The sequence below is a fragment of the Equus quagga genome, chromosome 2, assembly GCF_021613505.1.
Source record: "Equus quagga isolate Etosha38 chromosome 2, UCLA_HA_Equagga_1.0, whole genome shotgun sequence".
Classification (NCBI taxonomy): domain Eukaryota; kingdom Metazoa; phylum Chordata; class Mammalia; order Perissodactyla; family Equidae; genus Equus; species Equus quagga.
Genome location: NC_060268.1, coordinates 141,452,265 through 141,474,954, shown reverse-complemented (window position 1 = coordinate 141,474,954; position 22,690 = coordinate 141,452,265). Strand labels below are relative to the sequence as shown.

Sequence of the window (22,690 nt, the reverse complement as noted above, 5' to 3'; positions counted from 1 at the left end):
TCCTTTCTATTTCACTTCCAAGAATACAATGATCAATTAGCCAATGCCATATGTCTGCAAAATTCAGACTGTATTGCTGCTTTGCCTCTGCTGTCCATTAAAATAACCACATCCCACCTACCTTGTCTTTGGCTGTCAAGTGCTGCCACATGGCCCCTGCCATCCCAGGATCCAATTACTCTCATTCCATTTCGGTCTCTCAAGTCAGTGAGTCAGTTCCCACTGTGAGGTCTAGCCTACAGGGAAGAGAGATAACAGAGTCCTTGAAGATACTGGGGCTCCCCTCACAAATTTACTTCTCAGTATTGATGAAAGGTATGTCTTCTGGACCCTCCAAGGTTGGATGAGTATGTCTTAAATGACAAACCCACTCTAACATTCCAATCTCCCCATCTTTGAATCCATTTATCTATGTTAAACCAAGACAGGTTGAGCATTTCCAATTCACTCATGGTGGGGCCATGTTTTTGTCCATGTTTCAACCAAAGAAACAAACCATTAGAGCCCTGTCTAACTCCTCAAGCTGAAAAATTAAATGCAGAATCTCTGCTTAGAGAGCCTATATCAATAAATACAGCCTGATCCAGCTCTATGCTCCTTCCACCCTCATCCTGCACTGTTAGTATCCACTGTTAGTATTCCCCAGATTTTTCTGTGTGTATAAATTAGGAAACTCAAGTAGTTGTTTTGGAGTGTAGTGTATCTCTTCATGGGTCACACTTCATACCTCGTCTTTGGAGGCCTGCTGGAATTTGAGTCTAGTTACAGATCTAGAATCAAAATGAGGTGGTAGGGGTGTGTCCTGAGGAAAATCAGCATTGTCCTGCATGAGAACTACCTCACGAGAGGCCAATACTTTTTCTTCAGGCAATGCAAGGTTGATCTGTTCAGATGAGGTACAGAGACTGCTACTTCTAATAGTAGGGAAGCAGCTACCACTGGGATAGGAGGCTACTTATACTCTTGGTGGGGAGCCCACTTCTGCTGTGGGTGGGGAGGCCTCTTATACCGGCAGAGAAGACTTCTCAGGATTTAGAGGTTCCATGTCCACAGTTTCATCAAGTTCTTCCCACGTGTTCCTATCCCAGTTTACAGGATTTTATTCTTTCACAATCAATGTCCTCACTTTAACAATAAATACCCCACCAGGCTGGGAGTTCAACTTGCATTGTAACTCGGCCACTTGCAGGATGAGAGTCTGCATTTGATTTTCATCAATCTCAGCCCTGTGGCTCCTGGAGATAAAGGTCTCCTTCACGGCACATATAGACGCTTTGAGATCATTTATGTGGCTCTTGAGCTGGGAATTTGAATTCCTGAACTCATCCTTTTTATTCACCATTTTGTCTAGTGATATTAGGAGCAACCATCCAAACTTATTATACTCATTAATTTTCCAAAAGTGTTAGAAAATACCATTATACACAGTAATCTGGCTCCTTGCTTCTTATAAGTGCTTCATTAGGAATATCCAATGTAGATATATTTTTTTTTAGCTCTATAAACAGTTCACAGCATGGACTATCAGTGCTCTCTTTACCAGTGGAAATAGAGTCACTAGTGTCTTTAAACCTAATCAGGTTATTGAGACAATTCCAGAAATCTGGAACTAATTCAGAAAACTCGTCCTTAACATTCTATTCCTCAAGAACCACTCTTGGTACCAAAATCTGTATTAGTCAGGGTTCTCCAGATAAAAAGAACCAATAGAAGAATATATATTTCATATATATGAAAAGACGTTTGTTATGATTAATTGCTTTACGTGATTATGGAGTCTGAGAAGTCCCATGATCCGCCATCTGCAAACTGGAGACACGAGAGAACCAGCGGTGTAGTTCAATCTGAGTGCAGCGTGAGAACCAGGGGAGCTGATGGTGTAATTCTCTAGGCAAAGGCAGGAGACGACAGATGCCTCAGCCTAAACAGTCAGGCAGAGAGGGGATGAATTCTCCCTTCCTCTGTCTTTTGTCTTATTCAGGCCCTTAGCGGGTTGGATGATGCCCAGGCACACTGGGAAGGGTGATCTGCTTTACTCAGTCTAATGATTCAAATGCTAATCTGATCCAGAAACATCATCACAGACACACCCAGAAATAACGTTTAGCTAAACTCTGGACACCTTGTGATCCAATCAAATTGACAAATAAAATTTACTATCACACACATGGATATTATTAAATAAAACCTAATAACTAAATTTATTTATGGGTAAACTGAGGTTCAGAAAGTGAGTAACCAGCCTGAGCTTGCACAGTGTGGACGTGCAGCATCAGAATTTTAATCTTATGTGTGGAAAATGCCTTGCCCACTATGCTATATTGCCTCAATATATATTTGCTGAAATAAATATGATGGAGTGCTTTGGAAAGAAAAGCTTAAGATTACTTAAGCTTAGGTTATCAGAGAAGATTTCAGAAAACATTTTATCAGGCTTTTAAAAAGATGGGTGAGAATTTCCAGGGAAACACAGCAAAGCAAAGGTTGGAGGTAATAAAAACAATCATGGAAAATGAAAGTGGAAAGATATGTTTGGATCAGATAAAGGTGTAAATTACATAGACTATTGGACTTTATGCCGTAAGCATGGCATCCCGTAGACATTTTAAGCTATGTGTTTTATATCTATATACAACTTAAGTTTAATTGAAGACTGAGACATAAGGTCAAATAGCATGGGTGAGGGGAATGTAAAATATGAAGAGATCAGATAACAGGTATTATAAGTGGTTTTTATATAAAGAACTTAAATTTTAAACTATACAATACCATATTCTGCATCCTTTTATTTTCAAGTTTGCTGTGGCTTATTTTTTACGTTTTATCCATGTGTTTTGGTGTCAATTAAAAGCTAGATTTATTTCAGATTTGATAAGAGAATATTTTTAGAAAAAAATCATTTTAGAAAGTGAACATTTTTCAGTCTTTGCCCAGATTATTCTGTAGGAAAAGATGGTGTTAATCTGTTTGAGAAAGGGCAGTGATACACAACTTTCAATTCTTCCTAAGGCTTCACTTCCTCCAAAAGTTCCACTGGACCCATCAATGACTACTCTGCTACTGGATGCTACAAGAAATAATTAGAGTCATGTTCCAACAGAAGCAGAGTTTGTATATCACCTCTGTTACCCAAATTAAGAGGGCTTTAAAACATTATGAATTATACTGTTCTGGAACAGGACATTTGTAGATCATTAGTGACGATAACCTGCTTTTGTGCTGATTTCCTCACTTATCTGTGCCAAAGCCTCTTTTCCTCAAACAATAAATTCTTCTTTTCTTTCCTTTGAGTGCTTTTATTTGAGCACAGGAAAACATTTCCCAGTCTCCTTTGCATTTCTGCTGGGGCCAAGGTTCCGGCCAGTAGGAATCTGACAATATTTATACTTCAAATACAAGCTTAATTTTGGCATTAAAAATATTTCTGCCTTGGGGCTGGCCCGGTGGCATAGTGGTTAAGTTCTCCCGATCGCTTCTGCGGCCCAGTGTTCATGGGTTTGGATCCTCGACATAGGCCTACACACTGGATGTCAAACCATGCTGTGGCAGCATCCCACACACAAAATAGAGAAAGATCGGCAACAGATGTTAGCTCAGGGCCAATTTTTCTCAAGGGAAAAAAAAAATTGTGCCTATCACTGGCAATATTTTTGTGTTTTTCTAACCTCACCACCATCTTCTTCAAATTTGATTGTTAGTCTGTCCCAGGACAGTCTCAACAGCACTTTCATATTGCAAGTAATCCCAAGAGGAACAGGATTATAGGAACCAGAAGCATCAGCCAGTCAAAGGTAGATATCACAAATCATTTAAAAATATACAAGTTCTAGAATTTAGCATTGAGCTATCTTATCAAAGGCAATGTTATGCAATAAAAAAACAAAATCACTATGAAAGCGATTCTTATTATCTGAACTTGGAAAGTGACTTTCTTCTTGAAAGAAGTAGCTGCAGAGCCCACAACATATCAAACAGCCCAAATTTTATAAAATAATAGTTTCAAAACTTTATCTTAAGAACAAAAGTAAATAAAAGGAGCTGAAATAATTTTATTACCAAATAACATTTCCCATGATTCACTCATCCAATTAATTTCTCCACCCTGAAGGGTAAAAAGGGTTGTTAGAAAACCTGAGAAAGAAATCATATTGATTACAAAGAAAATAATGCTAATGAAAGTGCTGAAATATGTAGCTTTGCTGGGATCTTGGGTGTTCAAGGAAAACTGAAGTTTCCATGTTTGCTGTCCAACTCAGTATAGGGCTAGCTCGTGCCAAAGGGGCGAGCTCTGCTCTGAGCTGTGTCTTCTTCATCTGTTTCTCATCCCACCTTCCTATTGTATTCCAACCTGATGCCCTACCTTTATTGTTCCGGTCTGTTCACAATGCCTATGCAAAGCAAATCATAATGAAAGGCTATCGCTTAAAACATTCTAAACATTGCTCTGTCAACATGCCAGCTAGATTTACAGCTTTTTTAGTCAATCACATGCGGGGCAGGTGTCCTCTGGCTCTGAATTGATGTGATGTCAGTATTGATAAATGCCCCTCATCTGGGTGTTTCCTTCATGTTGAGCACAAAGCTGAGCACTCAGGGGCTGGCCCTGTGGCCGAGTGGTTAAGTTCGCGGGCTCTGCTGCAGGCAGCCCAGTGTTTCGTTGGTTTGAATCCTGGTCACGGACAAGGCACCGGGGGGCTTTGGGGAGAAAAAGGAAAAAAAGTAAAATCTTTAAAAAAAAAAGATGAAAAAAGCTGAGCACTCAATCATCAGTTCCACATTCTCAGACAGACAAAACTATTATTAAGATTCAGAAAGATCAAGTTGCTTACTGAACATCACAGGACTGATTTTGACAGAACCTAGTACATCCCAATCCAACATTCATTTTCTAAAAAATAATCCTCTGATAACTTCCTTTAGAAGTAACTAATCTTTTGAGAATATCTTTAATAAATGGTAATCCAGATAGCCCATGAAATTTGGAATGCTCATGGAAAACATGTAAGGCTGAGGAACGTAATAATTTTGTATCCTATGAAGGTATGTTTAAAAGTGATGTGAGTAGCAGTCACTTTGGAAAACAGTCTGACAGCTCCGTGAATGGTTAAACTTAGACTTGTCATATGACGTAGCAATTCCATTTCTAGGTATATTCTCAAGAGATATAAAAACACGTGTCCACAGAAAAACGTGTACATAAATATTTATATCAGCATTATTCATGATAATGAAAAGTTAGGAAAAAACCAAATGCCCATCAACTGGTAAGTGGATAAAAAATGTATTATATCCACACAGTAGAATGTTATTTAGCCATAAAAAATAATGAAGTACTGATATATGCTGTAACATGGATGAACTTTGAAAACACAACCTGAGTTAAAGAAGCCAGTTACAAACGACCCTCTGTTATATGATTCCATTTTTATTAACTCTCCAGAATAGGCACATCTAAAGGGACAGAAAATAGATTAATGGTGGCTTAGGCCTGGAGGGTTAGAGGAAGGAGAAATAATAACTAAAAAGAATTTGGGTTTGGGTTTTTTTTTGAAACATGAATATGTTTTAAAATGGACTGTGGTGGTGGTTGCTTATATCTGTGAATATACTAAAAAACATTAAATTGTACACTTTAAATGGGTGAATTTTATGGTATATGAATTATATTTCATAACGTTCTTACAAAAGTAACATCAAGGAAAATTGCTATTCAATTATATAATACTTCAACCAGTAATTACGGAGAATAAGAATCTGTTGATGTTTACCCAGCACTGACCAGTGAAGAAGGCACAGCTATGCCCTCACGGTAACTATTTTCAATCCTGAGTTAGCAAAAAACTAATTAAAGAATTATAATTTATCTGAGACTTTCTCAAACTGGAAGTTGGTGTTAAAAATAAATGCTTTCTTAAAATATATGTTATTGATATTCAAGGGAAGAATTCAGGGTATTCTGTCAACTTTCAAAATATACTCATAAATTTTCACTTCAGTAAGCAGCAAGTAAGGGAATTTATAGCAGGTTATCCAAGGGACAATGCACAGAACTAGCTAAAACAGCACTTCCCAGTGTGGCCTGCAGGCTGTGTGTTACTAATCTGCAACGAGATAAGTACAGACATTGAGAGTTAGCATTTAGAAATTTGATGCTAATTTGACATTGCCACACATGCAAGTGCGCGATCAGATTTTACTGATTCATTTTTATGGTATTTACCCAAAATATTAGTCTGTAATGATTTGGAAAAAAAAATTGTTCTTTATCACAGTTTGATAAACACTGAGCTAGAATATTCAGGCCAAAATATTAGGCCTAACTGGTAGATCTAAATTGTAGAAAAGTTGTTATTGTTTCAGCTTTCTCAATAAATATACTTTTTTTTTTTTTAAAGATTTTATTTTTTCCTTTTTCTCCCCAAAGCCCTCCGGTACATAGTTGTGTATTCTTCGTTGTGGGTTCTTCTAGTTGTGGCATGTGGGACGCTGCCTCAGCGTGGTCCGATGAGCAGTGCCATGTCCGCGCCCAGCACTCAAACCAACGAAACACTGGGCCGCCTGCAGCGGAGCGCGCGAACTCAACCACTCAGCCACAGGGCCAGCCCCAATAAATGTACTTTTTTTAAAAAAAAAATAGACTTTATTTTTCAGAATAGTTTTAGTATGTCTCCAACTCTAATCCATTACATAGATTGTTCTAGCATTTCCCCATTGCTGATCTGTAAACTCTCACTTCAACATTAAGAAACTTGGCTTCTTCCTCCTCCAGGAAGCCTCACTTATTCTCTTAAAACCCTTTCAACTGATTGAGTCAGGCCCACCCAGGGTTATCTAGGATGATTTTTATTACTTAAAGTAAACTTATTATAAACTTTAATTATATCTACAAAATGCCTTCATACATTTAGAGTAACACCTAGATTAATGTTTGAATAACTGGTGACTATAGCCTAGTCAAGTTCACACATAAAACGGGCCATCAGAGGTGGATTAAGGTCTACCATGTTTGTAACTATTTTCTATTTGTCACAATTGTTGAACAAATGTCTTTTTACTTTTTTTGTTCTACTTTTTTAAGTAGTTGCCTTTGTAAATAAAATAAACCCTTATCTCCTCCCTGACAATTTTCCTCAGCTGTTTCTCAACTCATTTATGTATGAAAAATCAAGTTTTTTTGAATAGCAAATAGTTTCTTAGTAAATACATGGTTTCAGTGGCAATAATAAATTCACTTGAGCAGGAGATAATCATCAAATCAAAAGACTAAATGCTTGCTAATCATCAGAAAATCTGTGGCCATTAGGGCTGTCAAGTAGAAATCCAAAATCACTCAGAGGCCAAATCTTAAAGAAGATATGTCCTTATATTAGTCCATATGGAATAGGCCCATGGTACCTGAATTTGTAGATTGTCACCTTCTAACCAAATGTGACCTGTTGACACATAATTATGACGTTTACAGAAATCTGATGGTCTACTGGTGAGGATTTTGTCTCCTTCCAAACCAGTTACTCTTCTACAAATATTTTATTTTAGATCACTCAGGCTTTTTGTAATCGCTGTGTCACCTCTTCAGATACCATAAAAATATCGACTAAGATTTTCTGCAAAGACGATATCTGAATTTTGAATTGTAGGCTCCATTGATGGTCCAGGACATGTGACAACATCACCAACATATTCAAAAGCACAATGAGCCCTACAGCCATACTGAATAGTATAGCCAACAAAGCGAAAGGTCTTTCCCAGAACACCAGGGAGAATAGTCCTTTGTAGACTCTGCCACCAGGGCCAAGAAGATACTGTCAAGACAGATGAAAGGTGAACTGAGAGGGTAAGCACTCAGCAATCATGGGTCTGTTCTACAATACGTTCAATTTTTAGGGTAGTTGCAGGGCTTCTAGGAAAAAACATCTACAACATGTCTCAATGCATTTATGGGTGATCCATGGTTTCTGCATTCACCCAGAGAAGCGTGGAAGGACGCCGCCCGCCCCAAAGAACCCGAAAGATCTCCAGGCAGGACTCAGGTGGGCCTTCCTCACCTGAAAAATCAATTTTTTAATTTCAAGTTTAATAGAATTTATCTTTACCGTGCATCTGACCTTCTTAAGAATCAAGTCTAAATTCTGGGTCATAGTTTGGGAATATTGGACAACAGGTCCTTGAATAAGTCACAGATTCTTTTTCAACTTAGATTCGAAAACTGTAAGATCAAAGAGTTAACTGAAAAAATTACCCACTCAGTATCTTCTGAGTAATATGAAATATAAAGCATCCAGAAACACCAAATGAGTTAGAAACTTAGTAGTAAAAAGGAAGATAAATAGCATTTTTGTAAGAAAATGAAAAATGCTAACTGATTTTTTATGTCATCTTTTGTTTTGAGCACTGGTTACATCTGGATTATGTGCCACAAACTGGAATTCAAGCAGATTGGCAATTTGCTGAGGTTTTGAGGAAGAGATCAGAGTTTGGTACAGCTGAAGTGGCTGGAATCTCCAGAATAAGATAAGAGACTGGAAGAACTGAGCATGCAAGATCACTTTAAGTTTATATAGGGCCTCTCCATAGGTCCTTGACTGAGTTCTGGACTCAACATTGCACAATAGTAACACCCAAGGCTTTCCAGGGAATGGATGCTACAAGGTTGAGAGCAAAGCAGAAATACTAGAGGTGAAGCAGTGTTGAGTGACCGTCCATACTAGTAAGGGGGTAGAGAGATGGTGGCATTTGTTAATATCCTGAGAACATACCTCCAACACCACAAACACCTTAATTTAGAAATAGTGGGAATACCATAGGGCAAGATTCTCAATCTTGTTACCGTTGATATTTTGGCCCAGGTAATTCTTTGTTGTGGGTAGGCCTTACCCACTAGGTGCCAATAGAACTTTTTCCAGTTGTAACAACCGAAAATGTCTCCAGACATTGTCAAATCTCCTCTGGTTGAGACCACTGGCTTAGACTCATACAAAGTCTAAAACCAAGTGTTGACAAGATCCATAGGGAAAACAGAAGTTAGAGGTGGAGTTCTAGTAAGTTTGGGGAAATTGGGGAATACCTTGGGCTTTCCACAGACCTGCAATAACAAATTATAAAACCATCCTGCAAAAGATCTAGGAGATCAGTTAATCATTGAAGTGATTAATGAAAAAAGAAATCAACCTTCTTCTGAAGAAGAAGATAATAGAATCCACAATCTTTATGCCATATCATCTATAACACCCAATGAGTAAAGAAGAAGTATTTAACATGAGAAGAAACAGGAAAATGGCCTAAGTCAAGGAAAAAATGTCAAAAGAATCCAACCCCCAAATGACCCAGATATTGATATAATAAATATTTTAAAGCAGCTGTTTTACGTATTGTCAAAAATTATAGGAAATATAGTCTTAAAGACTATAATAATTGGCAAAAGTAAACACTGGCAAGTTAGCCTTTGAAAACTTTAAATTCCTTACATAAAAATTTAACCTTTCACTTCTCACTTATCAGAGCTGCGCTTACAGGCAGCTCAACATGCCTGGTATAAGAGCATCAGGGTGCCAGGATCCCAGTTTACTCCAGCATGCCGAGCGAGGAGATAGACAGTGACAGGTTTGGGGCCCACAGGTGGAGATCAATGGGGGGCAATGAGTCCAGCCTGAACTTTGGGCAAGCCCAGTTAATAGTTTAAATATGTACAGTAGTGTTAAGCCAAATAAGTATAAACATATTGATAATAATGGGATCCGGAGTTGCCAGGTTTCTCACTTTCAGAGAAGGAACTTACAAATGTAGAAAGGAACAAGGCTAGAATAAATGCTGTTATGTTGGATCAAATTTATAGGTATCAGAGTGAGCCCTCGCTTCTTAAGATAGGTAGGTAAATAGATGATAGATAGAGGATAGACAGATAGATAGACAGATACAGATAGAGAGGGGTGTGTGTGTACATGTACAAATATAGGTATTTACTGAATCTGCCCACTGAAGCAAGGCTACTCCAAAAAGAAATAGCACAACTAGCACCCAAATCTTGTTTTGTAAATGTAATCCAACACTAAAAGAAGCCAGAAATTCATCACAAATGGATGATTCCAAGACAAAGGAGAAGAAAACACAAGATAAGCCTGGAAGATTTTATCATTCCAGAAAGTAAGAAGTACCCAAAAGAATAACGAGGTTGCAAGAAAAAGAAATATGCTAATTTCTTCTTTGCTTATGAGAGTGAGCTAATACATACTCTTTAAAAAATTAGACAATTAACACAGATGGGTTACTAGTGGTTAATTTTTAATCATAACTTGAATCTTTTATAATTATAAACTAGAACATGAATTCAATTTATATATTTATTGGAGGAAACACACACATATGCACAAAGCATAGAAAGTAGGCCACATAGTGAAAATCTTTTAAAGGCACACTTGCACTAAGAAAGAGTGGGTTCTGATCTCAGTACAAGACAATTCTGAATTCAGGCCTTTTTTAGGGCATTAAGAAATATATAGAAAGACACTTCATAGAGATGTAAGATGTGAGCCACAACTAACAATGAAGATACGTGTAAATATATCCATGACATAACATAGTTAGGAAAGTTGATTCAACGGGTTGAAGTTGAACAGTAAAAACTGAAAGCACGCAATTCTTTGCGTGTGTGTACAGATGCATGTTTGTGTGAGCATATGTGTGTATACCATATGTATAGCTACATGTAGATATACATTAAAATTTTGAACGATGTGTTAATTTTTATTTACAACATAAAATAAAGGAGAGTTTAAATAAATCCATTATTAAAAGTTTACCTGACTTGAATCGTTGTTTTAGATCATTCATAGAAGGCCTATGACAAAAACTTTTATTTAAACAAATTTTATAATTTATAATTTTATAATGTATCTATTTCAAAACATGATTAACTCTGAAAAAAATGGCCTCAAATTAATTCTGCACTCTCTGCTCAATCACTCCTCCTTTCAAGTTCCAAAGTTTATTTGGATGATTTTCACCAGTAGACAGCCTTAATGAAAATTAAATAACTTACTAGTAGAATACTAAAGTCTTTCCATGAGATGTAAGTAATTGTCTTTGCTCATTTAAGTGGAAAGAACCTTTGGAATAATGAGTTAAAAGCAATTATTGATATAAATAAACACTTTTTCTCTTGTCTGTGCTCCGTTCTTCCTGAGATGATTGCATTGCTAACTTGATTAATTTAGTGCATCTTCTCCCGTGGTTATCATGGTATTATACACTCTTCCCTAATACATTCTGCCCCATAATTCTCTATTAAGAGAGGTTTAAATGGAAGGAAGGGAATGTTCTTTGTTCCAAATAATGAACCCAGGCCCCTTGGCAGCATATTCATATAAAGCAAGTGGATTTTATTACAGGCTTTATTTACAGAACTGGTAATTTTCCTTTCCACCCACATTGTTTGAGATCTAATTATTTATTCATTAACTTGTGTAATTCATTTTTTTCATTATGAGGAAAAATACATTTAGAGTAACATTATTTGGGGTCTGAAGGGGTTTTAACATCAATTCATATAACTGTCTATCCAAAGGAGAAATTCCCTGCATAGCATCCTGACAAAGCACTATTCTATTTCTGATTAGTTATTTCAATGATGGGGAGAACTGAATAGGTCAAAGCAGTCACAGTCTTATTGAAAAACTAAAGTATTCAAAATTAAACCAATATTTATCTAAAACATTACTCTTTTTATAATGTTAACTCCTTGGGTTTGTTCTACCTTCTGGAGAAGCAAGAATAAATTAAAGAAACACACTACTGTGCATTCAACGAAGGCAATTATACATATAAAGAGCCCAATGTATATCTCCTAGAGCTCTTTTACTAGGCTATTTTGGGTTCCTTCAGGACCCCAAATTCTCTTCATGACGTTCTCTTCCTTCTCAGTCAACTGCATCTTTTCTCTCAGCAAAGGGCAGGGAAAGAATCAAGACTGCAAGCTGCCATATTTGACAGCAACACAAGCCATTTCACAGAAGGGCATCACAGCAGCGAGCTTCACTGTTTCCTAAGGCAGGGGTTCTTCCATGTAGCAACTCCATCCTGTGGAACACGTATCACGAAACTTGTATTGACACTGACCTTAGAAGTTAAAATATCTTTGAATTACTCAAGAAATTCTCAATATAACAGGCTCTGTGGTTCCTTTGATAGACAAACCGTATCCCTTCTCTATTGGTTTCTTTTTTTCTTGCTGGACAAACAACTCTTAAACTCCTCTGAGGGCTTTCCCTGAGTGGCAGGTGGTAAGAAATGCTCTCTGTTTAATTTTTTGTGTGTTCTAATTATCATATCATAAGCCTGAGGAGAGGTTCTCACATCCCGGTCACCATGGAGTGGACTTAGTTTTAGTTGGAACATTTGCTTCATCTGACGGGACTCTTGGCTGTGATGTCAGCTCACTTCATTCTTCTTTCTGTAATTTGCAGCTTTGTCCTCCAGATTTGGGCTGTTGTTTTCAATTCCTCATATACTGAAGCATGTATTCTCCAATATATGTCCTAATATAGTTCACATTAACTATGTGTACTTATCACACAAAATATCCCATAAACCCATACTTTTTCCCATAAAAATATATTTGATCAAGTACATTCTATATTCTTATAACTTAAACCATAACTTCCTCTATTTTAACATAGTGGATTACCTCCTAACCTATGTTTCCAATCCGGATCCTTCACTGATAGATTCAGACTCAAATACTGGTTTCAGCAATTACCAATGTATAAACTTTCCGAAATTAATTTACTGACATATAGAGTAGTGAGGTAAGTATGAGATAGGTATTGAGTACATGGTAGCTATCATTTGATTGTTTTAATCAACCCAAATGTCCTTTTTTTTCTCACTCATCAAACTAAATTTCATCTGTGTGAGCTAATTATTTTGAATTCTTTTTTAAAAAAATAATTAATCATTCTCAGTTTTGAATTACCCAGAAATTTGATAGGCGTGCCTTTGCTGTCTTCATCCAAGTTAAAATCCAAAGATAAAATCTCAAGGCTCTTGTAGAATGTTAGACCTTCGTTCTTAGCTCAAGCCTCTCCCAGTGTCCCTAAGATAATATTAGGTTTCCATTATATATGCTCCCAGAGCAGCCATTAATAACCTCTTAGTGACATTTTTTTCATTGTAATTGGTGGTTTGCTTATTCATTTCTACAAAAAGATGAAAAATGACTTGGCCCTGTCTTGTTCACCAGTGTAACCCTTGTGTTTGCAGGCACACAGAAGGCCCTCAGGACACAGCTGTTGAATTGAAGCTTTAACTGATTAATTAACATTTTCCACTTCGGTTGCCCTTATGTCAGGCTGATATTGATCTACTGATCGACACTCTCTTTCGGTCAGAGTTATATGGAGCCGAGATATAATAGACGAGTGAGATTGATGCTGTTTTCTGACAAAATATTAAAGTGGATCATTAAACTGACAGCTTCTGAAAATTTAGCAAACTAAATTTGCTGGATTGCTAATTTGAGTCACATTAATGCTCTTTTTGGTGTCTAGAAAATGTAATGATGGCACATTTAATTACTGTTTTAACACAGTTCATGACAAAGGCCAATATGGCCATGTGTATGTTTACAATGAAATGTAGACTAAATACCTACCACAGATGAGTAGTTTGACTTTTTAATAAAAGATAACGTATGGTTTATGCTAAAGGTAGGCCTCCAGGAGCCGTCGAGTACAGTAGTCAGCTAGGAGTAGGATTATGTCAGAAAATAACAGAAAGGCCTATTTGGCATGATTTGCTGCTCCCCAAGCCCACTGAGGAAAGCCCTCCCAGGAATAGATGAAAAATGATCCGTTTGTTTTGCTGGCATCATTGCAGCAGAGGGAATATTTTTCAGGTCTTTATCTCCAAGGATGACACTGAACCCCACAAAAATAAAAGAGAGCCTCAGGCATGATGCATAAATTTGTTATTATATAGCAAACACACCCTGTTTTCAAAAAGCTGAAATCAGTGAGAAGGATATTTCCTAATAGGTCTGCCTTTCAGTTTAGGTATTTAAAAAGAACATGCAAATACCTTCCATTTCATTTTCAAAGTCATTACGATATCTCGTGAGGAATTAGTGGTTTCTCCTAGAAACACTCACATGAGCAAAAAGACCTTATGGACTGTGGCAAGAAGAATTTTAAAATGGCCTACAAGCTTTCTCGTCTCTCTCCCCCAGTGTACACACTCTGAGTAATCTCCAAGACTGAGTTTAGTGGACTTTACTCCCGTAATTAGGTTATGTTATTTGTCTCAGTTGATTTTAAGAAAGGAAAGTTATCTCGGTGGACCTAACCTAATTACATGAGCCCTTTAAAAGAAGAATTTTCTCTGGCTGGTAGCAAAAGTCGGAGACAGTCAAAGCCTGAGAAGGACTGGATGTTCTTTGCTGACTAGCATAATGATGGAAAAGTCCACGTGGAAAGAATCTGAGAATGGCCTCTGAAAGCTGGAGGGATGCCCTGCTGACAGCCAGGAGGAAAGTGGAGAATACAGTCCTGCAAAACGCAAGGAACGAGATTCTGTCAACAGTTTGAATGAGGTCGGAAGCAGATTTTTTTCTCAGAGCCTCTAGGGAAGAACACAGCCTTGCTTTTAGCTCTGTGAGAACCTGAGCAGAGAACCCAATCATGCTCTGTCAGACTCCTGACCTACAGAAACTGTGAGATAAGAAATTTTAAGTGACTAAATTAGTGGTAATTTGTTATGCAGCAATAGAAAACTAATACAGGCTGTGTCAGGAAGCATTTGGTGCCTTAAGAATAAAACTTTTCATTAAAGTTACTCAATGCATTATGGATATTATCTTTTCTGACAAGAATACGGAAGCACAGGCATTGTCTTAGCCTGTGTTTTGCAATGAATGAATGAAGCTTTTCAAAATGTTAATCATTTCCGTGGTGGAGGTTGCTTTAAGTCATTTTTATAAACTGTTTGGATAAATTCTAAAATTCTGCATTACATTTGTTTCTTTATGTCTTGCTATTCAAATCAAAAACAGCTTGAAGATAAGCAAATACAAACAATGCCTAAACAATGTTTCTGGTGTGTTCTCCTGCTACATGAAGTGTCTGTAGTCATTTCAGAGTAGTAATACATCCTCAGCGAAAAGATGGGGATGATCAGACCCATTTGGAAGCAGTGAAGGAAAATAAAGTTGATATTTGCTATTGCAGGTCTTCTCAGTTGTATTTCCTACAAATTAGCTATACAAGCACTACAATACTGGATCTCTACATGTGGCTTCATTTTTTTCCTGAAGACGTTAGAGGCATTTATTGCTTCCTTCTCTGTCTGAATCTGATTCCCCAGGCAGTTCGGACATGAGCCTCTACCCCACTTCTTCCTTCCGCCTCTTTTTCTAATATTATCCTGATGCGGCAGCAATGGATAGTGAGATGTTTCTTTCATTTCTCTTATGTCAATCAGAGTTCTACTTGAGTTCATGTAACATCCGTTATAAAAAAGTTAAAATTATAGACAGTGCCCATGTCTATTCCTTTTAGCTGAATGACAAGATATTTGCTGTTAGCCAGGTGGTTCTTTTTTTTTTAAGATTTTATTTTTTTCCTTTTTCTCCCCAAAGCCTCTTGGTACATAGTTGTATATTCTTAGTTGTGGGTCCTTCTAGTTGTGGCATGTGGGACGCTGCCTCAGTGTGGCTCAATGAGCAGCTCCGTGTCTGCGCCCAGGATTCGAACCAATGAAACACTGGGCTGCCTGCACCAGAGCGTGTGAACTTAACCACTCGGCCACGGGGCCGGCCCCAGCCAGGTGGTTTTTGTAAGCCATTAACAATCTCTGGGCCCTTACATCCTATATTTTTGTTACTTTCTGACTCTTCTCCTCTTTTGGTGAAAATGAAAATGGTCTTTTGCTAGCTATAATAACTTCATATTTTTAATAATTTGGGATCCCCAGGCAGCAGTCTGAGAGAGTGATTAGCGTGACAATGGAAAAGTCATTTAGGAACTAAGATAAACATGTACAATCAGACCTTTGTTTGATATGAATCTTGACTGGGCCGATCTTTGACAGCAGATGTTATAACTAATTTAAATGTTCTACCTTAATTAGAAAGCAGTCAGGGCTCATTATTATTTCATTTCCATTCACTCCAGCACATTTAAATAGACTTTCTTGCTCTTCAAATTTAGTGGGTCCACATAGGAGGGAGTACACTAAATAAAATTAATACTTAAACAAAAAATTCAAAGAGACAGAACCAAGAAGACAATAGATCTGTACAAAGGACTCATAGGAATTTCCAGAAAAGAATAAGTAAGTATACGTCATCTCATAGCAATATATGGAGGAACACAGGAAACAGCACAAAGTAAATTCCTTCACAGTTTAATGAACCATTTTAACTATGAACATTTGCAAATATTTAATATAAATTCAAGCACTTACCTAAACATGAACACTTTGGAAAATTCTGAATTAACTAAAAACTATTGTTGGAGAAATAGAATATGAAATAATGTGGCTTGGAGAGAGGTAGAAAAACATAGAAGATGTTACAAGATAAGCCATGAGAAAGAGCAAAAGAAGAAGAGAGTAAAAGTGAAAGTATATAGCTAATAACAAAGAAAGCATTCTTGGTCCCTAAATTTCCAGTCTCTAATACTCTTGTTTACTAAAAGGCCTGGCTTTATTGTCATCCTCTTGAATTCACTGAAATTTCCCCATCCCTTCAATAGCTTCCTTCCTTTGTAGATATTTCTACATTGTGCGAAAGAGCAGAAGAGCAATTTTATATACTTCAAAATGCTGTTTAAGAATCATATGAAATATTATGTGGACAAAAAATGTGAAAGGAGGGGCCGGACTGGTGGTGTAACAACTTGTCCATTTTGCTATTGAGTTATATAAATTCCTTATATATTTTGGATAGTAACCTCTTTTTCAGATATATGGTTTGCAAATCTTTTCTCACCTCTGGATGTCGCCTTTTCATTTTGTTGCTGATTTCTTTTGCTTTGCAGAAGCTTTTTGGTGCGATGTAGCCACACTGGTTTATTTTTGCTTTGATTACCTGTGCTTTTGGTGTCATACCTTAAAAAACCCTTGTCAAGACGAATTTCAAGGAGCTTTTCCCCTATGTTTTCTTCTAGCAGTTTTACAGTTTTCAGGTCTTACAATTAAGCCTCTAACTGATTTTGAGTTAATTTTTGGGAGCGATGTAAGATGGGGTCCAGTTTCATTTTTCTCCCTACGGTTATCCAGTTTACACAACACCATTAATTGAAGAGACTATCCTTTCCCCATTTAGTGTTCTTGGCTCCCTTGTCAAATATTAGTTTACCATGTATGCAGGGGTTTATTTCTAGGCTCTCGATTCTGTTCCATTGGTCTATGTGTCTGTCTTTATGCCAGCATCATACTGTTTTTATTACCATAGTTTTGTAATATAGTTTAAATCAATTAAGTGTGATGCCTTCAACATTGTTATTCCTTCTCAGAATTTCTTTGGCTATTCAGAGTCTTCTGTAGTTCCACATGAATTTTGGATTGTTTTTCTATGTCTGTGAAAAATGCCGTTGGGATTTTGATAGTGTTGCACTGAATCTGTAGATCTGTTTGCTATAAGCTCCCCCTCCTTTTTCCTTCTTCATCTGATCCCCAGTGGTCAAGCCCCACAGATTCCCCCACTGAGCTTTGTGAAGCAAGATCTGAGTGGGCCACCCAGGAAGCGTCCTACAATGCTCGGGGAGCTAGATGTCCACCATAGGCTCTCTTTTTCCCATGGGAGAGGTTATAGGAGGGAGGGCCCTCTTGATGGGGCTCTAGAGTTGCAGCAGGGGAGAGGTGCAGTGGAGTCAGAATGTTGCCATTTTTCCCCTTCTAATGTGGTACTTCTTGGTCTCTGTGGTCCAAGGGGGTGTTTCAGCCTCACCCTCGGGATCTGGAATTTTCACAATGGTGTGTTGTCTATGCATAATTGCTAGTTGGTCTTTTTGTGAGAGGTATGGAAGTTGGACACAATCTATGTCACTTTCTTGATGACCAAACACTACATTCTTAACTGACTCTGCCACTTGCCATGGATGGAATCTTTTGACTATAGATAGTCTCTGTTTTGAATTTGTCATGAAATAAACTTCAAGTCACCAAGTAGGAGCAGTAAAACATCACAATGATAACTTTCTAATGGCCATTTTAAATCTTACGAAATTTGATTGTGTGTGTGTGTGTGTGTGTGTGTGTGTAAAAATTTTCCCCAACAAATTACTTGTACTGTATTATTGAGTTTAAACATGTATATCTTTCTGGAGCTTAGATTTCACTGCCATCCTGTCTCCAGCAGAAAATACAGTGTTCCTCTACACAGGCATAGCCACAACCACAAATAATTTTGTGTGCTGTTTTCTTAGTAGTCAAAAAAATTCAATGACACTGGGAAAATTTTTTAAAGAAGACTTAGAGAGTCTGATGGGAAACACACACACACTCATCTTTCTAATATTACTTTCCTTATTGTTTAGGCAGCAATTACTTTATCTACTTTGGAGCCGAAAATGTATAAATTTCACACACACACTTATGCACATAAGCTAATATTGATATTTGGCTTACAAAATCTCCAATTAAGTTTGTGGGTAATTAAGACTAAGCAGATGGTCATCCATAGCATTTATAATGTTTACTTTTTTTAAATAGAACTATAAAATTTTGTAACAAAGTATGGGCACAGAAATCCAAAACTGAAGTAGACTATTAGCCAGGCTTTTATTAATGAGCCCGTTGAAATTAACAAGTAAACATAGAAAACATAACTCTCAAGTTATTTACAGGCATTTCTTTTTTTTTTAAAGATTTTATTTTTTTCCTTTTTCTCCCCAAAGCCCCCAAGTACATAGTTGTATATTCTTCATGTGGGTCCTTCTAGTTGTGGCATGTGGGACACTGCCTCAGCTTGGTTTGATGAGCAGTGCCATGTCCGCACCCAGGATTCGAACCAACGAAACACTGGGCTGCCTGCAGCAGTATGTGCGAACTTAACCACTCGGCCACGGGGCCAGCCCCTATAGGCGTTTCTTAACATAAATATTTTGTAAGACTGCGTGTACATTTCCGGATAGATCTGGCAGCATATGGAGTCAATCATTCCACGTCTCAGATTATTCAGAAATAGCATAATGAGATGGGTACAGGGCAATGACCACCCAGAGCATCCTGTAACTCAGAGGACCTTGAGCTGGCCACTAAAATTCGGAAACGAGTGAAGAATTTGGAATTTTGGTACGTAAAACTAAGCCTGAGGTTTACATAGCTGTCACCTCCTGACACAGATATGGAGATAGACATCTTAACAGTCAAGAAAAACTTGAAGACATAAAATAATACATACTATTCAATTTTAATATTTTAAAGTCTTAGGTGTAAGCAACTAATTATGGCCAGGAAGAGAACAAGAATCAGAAACTCAGAGAGTCAGGCATGGAAAGAAAATTTTAACCAAGGAAAGCTTTAGACACTTCTAGCAAGGAATGGGTGCAGGTGTGAACTTGTGAAGTGAAAGTCATTCTGCTAGATAAGAATCAAGACTTTAGAAGTACTAATGGACATTGACAGGGCAGCTAGGTTCTGACAGGCCTAATGAACCCCCACCTTCAGTGAAAAGCTTCTGTACCTCTATGAAAGATGAAATAATTTCCCTTCTCACCAAATGTCCAGGCCCCAATCCCTGGGACCTGTGACAATACTACCTCACCTGGCGGAAGGGTCTTTGCATATGTGATTACATTAAGGATCTTTAGATGTGATTATCCCAAACTTTTCAGGCGGACACCATGTAATCACGTGTCCTTATAAGAGCCAGGCGAGAGGGTCAGAATAAGAGGAGATGTCACAATGGAAGCAGAGGTTGAGTGATGCGGCCATGATCAGGGAGGCGTGCAGACTCTAGAAGCTGGATAGGGCAAGGAATACATTTTCTCCTCCAGAATCCTACTCTGCCAACACATTGCTTTTAGCCTAGTGAGACCCATTTTGGACTTCTAAGAACTGATACGATAGTAAATTTGTGTTTTCTTATGTCACTAAGTTTGTGGCAAATTTTTACAGCGATGGCAGGAAACTAATAAAACCACATTGTTTTTTCTCAATGGTCGACAAATACTTTGGCTACTTTAAGTGTACCCATGGTAAAAACTTTTAAATGCCTCTTTGCAATCCATTTTTCAGTTTCTTGTGAAGTAAAGATGAGCATTCATTCCCTAGGGTTTCTCTCCCAGTTATTTTTCTCGGTTTTGTGGTAACAAATTTCTTTCCATTGTGAAGGATAAAAAACAAAATCTATACCTTTGATATGCTATGGATGCAGATTATGAATGAGGATACAATGTGGCAAGGACTACGGTGTGTTCAATATTATACTAATTGTTCTGCTTATGTTTTATCTGTTCTTCCAAAATTTTCCTCAAACACTCTTATAACACAATCTCAGGGCAAGGGTGTGCCCTTACCTAGTGAAAAAAAGACCAACTCTTCCTGCCATCCTTGATTTTCTCTTTAGTTTGAGGTAAATTACCATCTTGCCTAGTTCGAGCAGAAAAGCAAAGGCATTCATTACTTCTAATGACCATTTATTGTTTTTGGTATAATCCTTATTACTCATATTTGATGATAAGCGTGTTGAAAATGGTGTCTCTGGCTGCTTCAACTCTAAATTGTTCTGACATGCATGGTGGCTTTTACCTAAATATTTTATAAATGTATGATTTGCAAGCTATCCCTGGGCTGGTCGTCTGTTGTTGTTTTTTATGCATTCAAAAAGCAATATTTTTAGTTAGGATATAGAGCTATTATTAGTCTACTAAGTTATTCTTAAAACAAGCATGAACAAAAGTAAAAATAAATGAAGTTCTTATTTTGATTATATTTGTTTGGAGATTCTGAAAGTAAAAACACAGTTATTGATCTCTGCTTCAAGATGAAATTTTTTCCCAAACAGAGAATGAAAATAGTATGGTCCCAAGATCACATAATCTCAAAGAGGAGAAAATAGAAAATATTAGTAAGAAAAGAACAATAATATTTGATAAGATAATAATATAGAGAGAGTAAAAATTTATTGATGAATATTAGGCAGTTTTCCACATACGTAAAAATCTTTAGGAAAAACAGCAGCAGGTTAGCCACGTAGAGTGAGTTAATATCATAACCTAAAATGTTACTTGGTTTCTAACTAATTCCCATGGCTATATACCACGCAGCAGAAAACTCATGCAACTTTCTTAGATTGCTCATATCCTGCTTCTTTAATATTTTGTTGGCTGGTCTTTAGAAGTTCCACAGACGATTGAGAAGCAACCACAGTGCATCTAGGTTTACAGATAAAAATATAATATTGAATAAGAAAGCAAGAAGCACGTTTACTAGACGTTTTAAATTAAGCCATGAGGACATAAGTTTAGGATTATACATCTCTCGATTGCCTGAAGATTTCATGAAATGACACTTTCGATTTAGTTATTCGCATTCTGATATTCTTATCAATTTATTTCTGTTAGATTTTTGTTTGTTTGACTTTGGTTTCTGTTTTTGTTTTTTCTTACATTGTATCCATGGGTCTCCAGCATGGAGAAAATTACCTGTCTGCAAGTGATATAAAAGACTTATTAGCAGCTGCTTTTTATGATGTGTTTTACTCCTGTTGTCTGGGTTAACATTTGTAATAGATGTCTTTGTTTTTTACACCAGGGGTGAAAAATATTGTAGGGGAAAAATACTGTAACTGGCTGTATCTTTTAAATGGTGTTGATTTATGAAGCGGCCACGTTACCTGATTTCCAAAGACAAAGATGCCCTCCAATAAAAAGTGTGATTCTATCTTTTCCTTTCCCTTTGGATGATGTTGAGATTATTCTCATTCATTTCTAAAATAGCCTTTTATCTCCTTCTGCTGTTCAAAGCAGCTGATAGCTAAGCACTATTCTTTTTCCCCACAGCATTTGATCTCAGCAAAGGTGCTGGGAGAAATCTGCCTCAGGTTTTAACATCGCTTTCTACTTTTTTTCAACAACAAATCTCTATTTAATTAATTGATCAATTCATTGTTTTGTAAGGAAGAGTGGCCCTGAGCTAACATCTGTTGCCAATCTTCCTCTTTTTGCTTGAGGAAGATTGTCACTGAGCTAACATCCACACCAATCTTCCTCTGCTTTGTATGTGGGACACTGCCACAGCATGGCTTGATGAGTGGTATCCCCTTGTCCTGCCCTGAGATCCAAACCGGCCAACCCCCAGCTGCCAAAGTGGAGTACGAAAACTTAACCACTACGCTACCACACTGGCCCCTCTATTTAATTTTTAATGTAATTTGGTGATCATTTTGGTTGTGTTAGTATATGCACTTAAAATATGATTTTAAAAATTGAATATATGTAAAATGTACAGTAACTTAATTTCTTCAAAAATCATAAAATTGTAGTAGTGTGTATTCTCAAGTTGGAGAAAGCCATTAAGATCATCCTTTTATGTGCTGTCTTTTACTCTGTGTCTCCAGGCCAAAGGTGGTATACATGTAAGTGTTATATTGTAGGAAGTTGGGTTTATATCCAGCCAGGATACTAATGCTTGGTTTCTATCAAAGTCATTATATATGATTTGTTTTTTTCTGTTAAATGGCAGACTAATATTTCCA

The 22,690-nt window shown here is 37.2% G+C and overlaps 1 pseudogene; it reads right to left on the bottom strand.

Moving 5' to 3' along the window:
- Nucleotides 1-7,274: 7,274 nt before the first annotated feature.
- Nucleotides 7,275-22,690, bottom strand: part of LOC124235224 (mitochondrial inner membrane protease subunit 1-like) — a 143,830-nt pseudogene continuing 128,414 nt past the window's right edge.